At 40.7% G+C, this 7,855-nt stretch overlaps 1 non-coding gene across 1 annotated transcript; it reads right to left on the bottom strand.

Moving 5' to 3' along the window:
* Positions 1-795: 795 nt before the first annotated feature.
* Positions 796-902, bottom strand: LOC112774533 (small nucleolar RNA R71). The gene has a single exon (XR_003189017.1). It is a non-coding gene; the product is annotated as a small nucleolar RNA R71 (small nucleolar RNA).
* Positions 903-7,855: the final 6,953 nt, after the last annotated feature.

Raw genomic sequence — 7,855 nt, 5'->3', positions numbered from 1 at the left:
TGATTTAATTTTTTGTTTGAGTCATTTACTTTCTATTTTAGTAATTTTTTTTCCTTCCCTCTACTTTTTCTTTGTTATTTACCATTCATTTCACTAACCCACTAACTGTTTGATATATTGCATCACTCACACTAACAGTAATTCTGACAGATATACTTTCTGCACCTATTCTCTTTACTTGTACTTTTTGGTTGTATGACAGGGAGAAGAAGTGGGGCTTCAACTTCCTTTGATTCTGAACCTGAGAGAACCTTCCTTAGACTAAGAAGGGAGGCAAGAGAAAAACGTGTAGTTGGTGCTGAAGAAGAGGAGGAACACTTTGAGGAATACTTTGAACTAAACATGGAAGAAAACTTGGAAAACCATCGTGAGGAAGAAGCTCACAACCATGGCGGAAGAGGACGAGCAAATCATGCTGGAGAGGATAGAAGAGTTTTAGGCTCTTACATCAATCCAAACCCAGGAAACTGTGGAAGTAGTATTCAAAAGCCAACCATCCATGCCAACAATTTTGAACTAAAACCACAGCTCATCACCCTTGTGCAGAACAACTGTTCGTTCGGAGGAAGTGTCCAAGAAAACCCCAATCAATATCTAACCACCTTCCTGAGAATATGTGACACAGTGAAGTCTAATGGTGTTCATCCTGACGCCTATAGACTGCTCTTGTTTCCATTCTCACTCAAGGATAAGGCAGCCAAGTGGCTGGAGTCTTTCCCAAAGGAGAGCTTGACAACATGGGAAGATGTGGTGAACAAATTCTTAGCAAGATTTTACCCCCCTCAACGAATCAATAGGCTGAGAGCTGAGGTCCAAACTTTCAGGCAACAAGATGGTGAGACTCTGTATGAAGCATGAGAGAGGTTTAAAGACCTAACAAGGAGGTGTCCACCAGATATGTTCAATGAATGGGTGCAGCTGCACATTTTCTATGAAGGGCTCTCTTATGAGTCAAAGAAGGCAGTAGACCATTCATCCGGAGGATCCTTGAACAAGAAGAAGACCAGTGAGGAGGCCATAGATGTCATTGAAACTGTAGCAGAGAATGACTACTTCTATGCTTCCGAAAGAAGGAACACAAGAGGAGTAATGGAGCTAAACAATGTAGATGCTCTGTTGGCTCAAAACAAGCTCATTACCCAGCAGCTGGCTGACCTCACCAAGAAGATGGAGAGGAACCAAGTAGCAGCAATCTCCACTTTATCAACAACCCAAGAAGGAGTGAATGAAGAAGCAGAGGGAAGTCAGAAGCAAGCCAACTACATTGGGAATTCACCTAGGCAAAACCATGATCCATACTCCAAGACCTACAACCCTGGATGGAGGAATCACCCAAACTTTGGGTGGGGAAATCAACAAGACCAAAGCCTTGATCAAAGACGGCCAAATCCCAACAATTCAAGCCACCAACACTTCACATCTAGACCATATCAGCACCCCAATAACAACACCTCTCCACATCCATATCAAAACCAAAATAAATTACATTATCCTTCCACCTCTAATCATGATCTACAATCATTTGATGACAGACTCTCAAGGATTGAGAATCTACTTGAAGGCATAGGCAAGGAGATTCAAGACAACAAGGTGTTCAAGGAGGAAGTGCGAGCCAGTTTCAAGAACCAAGGAGACACAATCAAGAGGTTGGAATCTCAAGTGGGGTATCTCTCTGAGCGAATTCCCAAACCCACAGATGGATTCCCAAATGACACAGAGAAGAATCCGAGAGGTGAAACAAAGAAAGTAAGATGGGAAGATTTCAAGATGGTCACTATAAGTGATAAGGAGACTGAGGACAAGCCAAGCAAGCTGTCAGAACAACCTGAAGATACCTCAGTAGAGAAGAAGGAAAAAGATCATCAAGAACCAGAAATCTCACAACAGGAGCTGCTGAGACTCTATGCACCTTTTCCCTAACTGCTCAATGGTGCTGTGGAGAAGAGAATATACTCAAGATTTCTTGACTTGTTTGCATCTCTGCATGTCAACATACCATTCATCAAGACTATTCAACAAATGCCTGCATACATCAAGTATATGAAGGAGCTGCTTCCCAGAAAAAGCTCACTCAAGGGAGGCCAAACTATAGTGATGAACAAGGAGTGCAGTGCCCTCATTCAACCACAGTTGCCTACGAAAAGAAAAGATCCAGGGAGTTTTCATGTCCCCTGTGCCATAGGAAAAATAATGTTTGATAGAGCACTCTGCAATTTAGGAGCAAGCATCAACTTAATGCCCTTATCCCTGGTGAAGATGCTGCAGATCAATGAGATATTGCCCACAGATGTAGTCATCAGGCTGGCTGACAAAACTCAAAAACAAGCAATAGGGGTGGTGGAAAACATGTTGTTAAAGGTTGGGAAATACTTTCTTCCCACAGACTTTGTCATCTTGGACATGGAAGAGAGTCACACGCACCCAATCATATTGGGAAGACCATTCCTAGCTACAGCCAGAGCACTCATAGATGTGGAGCGAGGGGAGCTAATATTGAGGATCCATGATGAACGACTCAGTTTTAATGTCTTCAAACTCTCACAAGAAGCAGACCAAGAAAACAAAGAACCAAGCAAAGATCATAATAAGATGCTGACGGAAGAAGTAAGCACTGAAGCACAACCAGCCCATCTGGGAAAGCCCTTGGTTGATGAACAAGGAAATAAGCAGTTGTCACAACTCAAGAAAAAGCTAGAGGAACCTAAACCACTAGAGACATGTGAAGACAACAACAAAATTCCCTTAAAAGAAGAAGTCACCAAGAGCAAGGCAACATCAAAAGGGACAAAGAAGAAGGTACCAAGGGGGTGGAGGAACAAGAAGATCCCTACGGAAGACTTGTCTCCAGGAGATAAAGTGATCTCAGCTTACTTCCCAGATATTCCCCCTAATCTCCTCACTGTACCATCTCAGTTACCTAAGGTCTTCACTATCAGCAGAGTTCTCTCCTTGGAACATGTAGAGATCATTGATACAACCAATGGATATAAGTCCAAGGCAAGAGGGAGGACTTGAAGCATTATCAACCTCCCTGATGAAGGAGAAACGTCAAGCTAGTGATGCTAAAGAAGCGCTTCATGGGAGGCAACCCATGTTTTATGAGCTTTTACTAGTGAATAAGTCAATATTCATGAATTCCAACCCAAACTTGACAAACACTTGGTGAAATCTTTATATTGCAGTATATAGTGAAGAACAAGTTTGGTGTTCAAAGCGTGCCAAGAAAGCATGAATGCAACTGAGAGCATGCTAGTCTTGGAGCTTTGAACAGAACTTTTCATCACAGTGCTCCAAACTAAGTTTGGTGTCACCTCATGGTGCCACCAATGTGCATATAAGGATACACAGTTGGTTAGTTAGTTGGAGTTCATGAATAAACACAATTTTTTCTTCTTTTTATTATTCTAGCTGAAAAGTTTAAATTGTTTTTATGATGATTAATTCTTCCTTTTCTTCTTTTATCTTTTTAGGAAAAGGAGAGGAGCATTGAAGGAGATTGATTGGACAACTAAATGAGAAGGGTTCGGCCACTTCATGAAGAGAAACTATACACTTGTCTCAAGAAGGAATGTATTGGAAATTGTGCCATACAACATTGAAGAAAGGAGACTCTTGAAGACCGAACCAATAACTCTCATAAAGTGATGATCCTTGTCCCTTATCCATGCACAACCCCAACCGTGCATCAAGCAACCATTCCATCAATCCACACCTTCCATTCACTCCCAATTTCCCTATATAAGTAAGTCCAAGAGCATCCTTACCCAACCGACTTGAATATGAATCACCTTCTAAGAGCTATTGAAGATTTGGGGATGAGACATATGGAAGGACAAGAGCAAATACTAAACCAGATGAGCCAACAAGAAGAGTGACAGAAACAACAAATGGAGCAGCAACAGGAACAATACTCCCAGCTCACTCAAGCCATCCACCAAGTTACTGAGAGGCAAGAACGTTAAGATAAGCACTTGCAAGAACTCAATCAGCGGCAAATAGCTCAGATGAAAGCTTTCAATGAGTTCACTGTACTTAATGAAGGACGACAACTACATAGGGAGGAGTTCAACGTAAACACTCAAGCCAAGTTGAACTACATGTCTAGTAATATGCATCATCTACACTATGCCATCCCTACATATGATGAGGTCCAAAAAGATTTTGTAGAACAAGAAGAGAGGAAGGTGAAACAGCAGAAGGAAACACTCAAGAAGAAGATGGAAGATGGTGGTTTTTGGAAGAAGTTGATTGGAAAAAGCAAAGGGAGTGGGAGTACGAGCACTCAAGAGGGACACAAGGAGGACAAGCAAGGAGGAGAGCATGGGCATCCACATGAGTAAAAGGTGGTGGAGTTCCTTCTTTGGTCCATCTTTTTCTATGCTTTGAATAATGAAGATCTTGTATGAAATAGAACTTGCTTCCATGTTATGTTTGAACCTTTTTAAATTCTGTCTTTTAAGTTTTTGTGTTGAAGAGGTCTTTGTGTGCTAGTCTTTATGTCACTGCATCCTTACTTTGCTTACTTGTATGTTTGTCCCTTTAAATCAAATGAAAAGAGAATGAGTGTTTTTAAAGACCAGAGAGGAGTTCATACTATGGAGTAAGTTCATGAGTTTATGGTATAGTCATAAGTTAGCTAAGTTGGTTCAACCATAAGGTGGGAGGACAACTATCTGTCATGAATACTGTGCTTGAGACACACCCCATGAGACTAGCTAAATAAGAAGATCCTAATAAGAAAAAGGGAAAGAACAATAAAGGTTGAAGAAAAATAAAAGAAAAAGAGTAAGCAATAAGGCTAGGCACCAATGGTTTTAATCTTGAGGCATGTGTCTGTGGTGCTCCTGTATGAGGGATCTACTTGGATGAATAAGCTCTTAGGGGTGCCTTATCACTTGGTAACTTGGATTAACTAACTCGGGATTATCAGCTGAAAGTCCACTATCAAGAGTAACCCTCAATACAGAGCATTTAGTAACCCAAAGAGGTGCTGGACACCAAGGTCTCAAGAAAAGAAAATAAATAAACTATGTGCCTGTGGTGTGTATGTATGGGGGAGAGACTTGAGCAAGTAAGTCCTTAGGGGTGCTTCAACACCTAGCACCTTGAACCAACTGGTTCAGGAGTGTTGGCTGAAAGCTTATTTTAAAGAGTTGCCCCCTTACAGAGCACTTAGCTTAAGAACAAAAATAAGCCCTGAAATAACAACAAAAGGATCAATGAATAAAAGTCTCATGGGATGCAACCACAGTGAGTATTCTAGGACATGATAAAGGTCTGAAAGCTAGGAATGAACCTAAGTTGCTATGCATGAAACCACCATAAAACCACGGACATGACTTCCACAAGAATGACTCATTTCTCTTGATATTCCATTCATCATTCTCTTGTTCCAGTACTTGCTTAGGGACAAGCAAGCTTTAAGTTTTGTGTTGTGATGCCAGGGCATTTTGGCCAGTTTCACTGACCTTTCTTTACTGTTTTAGGGTAGTTTCATGCATTTACTTAGGAAATAAGCTAGTTTTGGGTAGATATTCACTTACATCTTGATTCAAGCATACATTGTGCACTTTACATGATTTCATGAGGATTTTACATGAATTTCATGACAAATTGGATGTTGCATTTCCCATGACTTGGACTAGAACTTTGATGCACTTTATTGCTTGATTTCAGGACAAAGGAAGCAAAGAAGAACCACATTAGTGGCTACGTTAGTTACACTAACGTTGACACTAACGTGGAATGGGAGTAACTTGCAAAGTTAATGAGAAAAGTAATTGCCAATAACGCTCTCGAAGCCATCATTGCCCACGTTAAGAGTCACGTTAACTAAGTTAACGTGAACTCTAACGTGGAAGAAAAGAAAAGGAGCCAACGTTAGTGACACTTAACATTATCACTAACGTTGAGCCAAGCTCATAAGTGGCCACGTTAGTTGCCACGTTAACTTAGTTAACGTGGCCTCTAACGTTAAGAAGAAAAGGGGGACGCCAACGTTAGTGTCATTCAACTTTCTCACTAACGTTGGCCAAGTCACAAGAAGCCACGTTAACTCCCACATTAACCTAGTTAACGTGGAAGCTAACGTGAAGAAACTAGGTGGTCGACAACGTTAGTGACACCAAACATTGTCACTAACGTTGGGATGAACACACCCTATCCCCAAGAAGCCACGTTAACTCCCACGTTAACCTAACTCCCACGTTAACCTAGTTAACGTGGAAGTTAACGTGAAGAAGAAAGGTTGTCGACAACGTTAGTGACACCAAACATTGTCACTAACGTTGGAAGGAGCCAACACAAGCCACAATGAGCCACGTTAACTCCCACGTTAACTTAGTTAACATGGAAGTTAACGTGAGGAGAAGGATGATGAGCCAACGTTAGTGACATTCAACATTGTCACTAACATTGGAGATGGCTAGCATAAGCCACGTTAGAAGCCACGTTAACCTAGTTAACGTGGACTCTAACGTGAGAATTAGGAGCACATTGGAACGTTAGTGACAATGGTAAGTGTCACTAACGTTCTCGAAGGTTGGCAAGCCTACGTTAAAAGAGCCACGTTAACTCAGTTAACGTGGACTCTAACGTAGGGAAGGGGGAGACTTCTCAACATTACTGGGAAAGTTGAGTCCCAATAACGTGTGCGAAGGACATAGTGGAAACGTTAGTGGCAACGTTTGTGCCACTAACGTTGAAGTTAATGTGGCTCTTAACTTTGGTGAGGAACGTTAGTGAAAAAGGTGATTGTCACTAACGTCCTCGAACCCACATTTTCACTCAACGTTAACGCCACTAACTTCCTGAGCTAAAAGTCTCTGCCCACTTCACATTTTCTCTCTGCAAGTAAAGCTAAGCCCAATGAAGAAGAAAACTGCTTCAAACTCAAGATCCAAAGGCCTATACCCAAGACTTGAAGAATCAACTAGAAGAACAGAAGAGTAGTATATATAGGAGTGGCTTTGAATTATTTTGAGAGTTGGAAATTATAGGGAGCCTCTTGGCATAGAACTACTCTCTGTATTTTACTTTCTCTGCACTTCTAGTATCATCATGTATTCTTCATCTTTGTTTTTATTTTCCAGAGCTATGAACAACTAAACCCCTTTCATTGGGTTAGGGAGCTCTGTTGTAATTTGATGGATCAATACTAGTTTTCATTATTCTTCTTCTATCTTTTCTCTTGATTTTACTTGAAAGCTTTCGATCTTCATCCAATTGGGTAGTTATCTTGGAAAAGAAGCTATTCATACTTGGATCTCTTCTGAACCTTGAAAGAGGAATGAAGAGATCATGCTAGAAATGCTTTCTCATGCTGGACCAAATTGGGTTTGGATGGATATGTGACTATAATCCTCTCAACACTTGATTTGGGAAATGCATGTGGTATAATTAGTGACCATACTTCATCTCTTCTCATGAGCAATTGACCAAGGAATTGGCTATTGATCAAGATTTGAGAGATTGAATTACAAGAAATTGTAATTCAATCACTTAAGATTGCCAAGGAGATCAATGAGTGCATTGATTGAGGAAGAGATGAAAATGAAATTGATCCGGAGAAGGCAACATCTCCTAAGCCCAATGAACTCCCCATTTCTGATCTTACCCATTCTCTTTAATTTCTGTCATTTACTTTTATGAGCAATTCCCCCATTCCCATTTACAATTCTGCAATTTACTTTCAGTCATTTACTTTCAGCTCTTTGATTCTAGCATTTACTTTTTCTGCCATTTACTTTCTCGCCATTTTATTTTCTGCAATTCTCAACTAAAATTCTGATTCGCTCAACTAGAACATTCCTCTAATTAAAGTTGCTTGATCAATCAATCCTTGTGGGATTCGACC

The sequence above is a fragment of the Arachis hypogaea genome, chromosome 18 (assembly GCF_003086295.3).
Source record: "Arachis hypogaea cultivar Tifrunner chromosome 18, arahy.Tifrunner.gnm2.J5K5, whole genome shotgun sequence".
Lineage (NCBI taxonomy): Eukaryota > Viridiplantae > Streptophyta > Magnoliopsida > Fabales > Fabaceae > Arachis > Arachis hypogaea.
The sequence above is the reverse complement of the archived record's forward strand: the minus strand, read 5'-3'. Positions and strand labels throughout refer to the sequence as shown.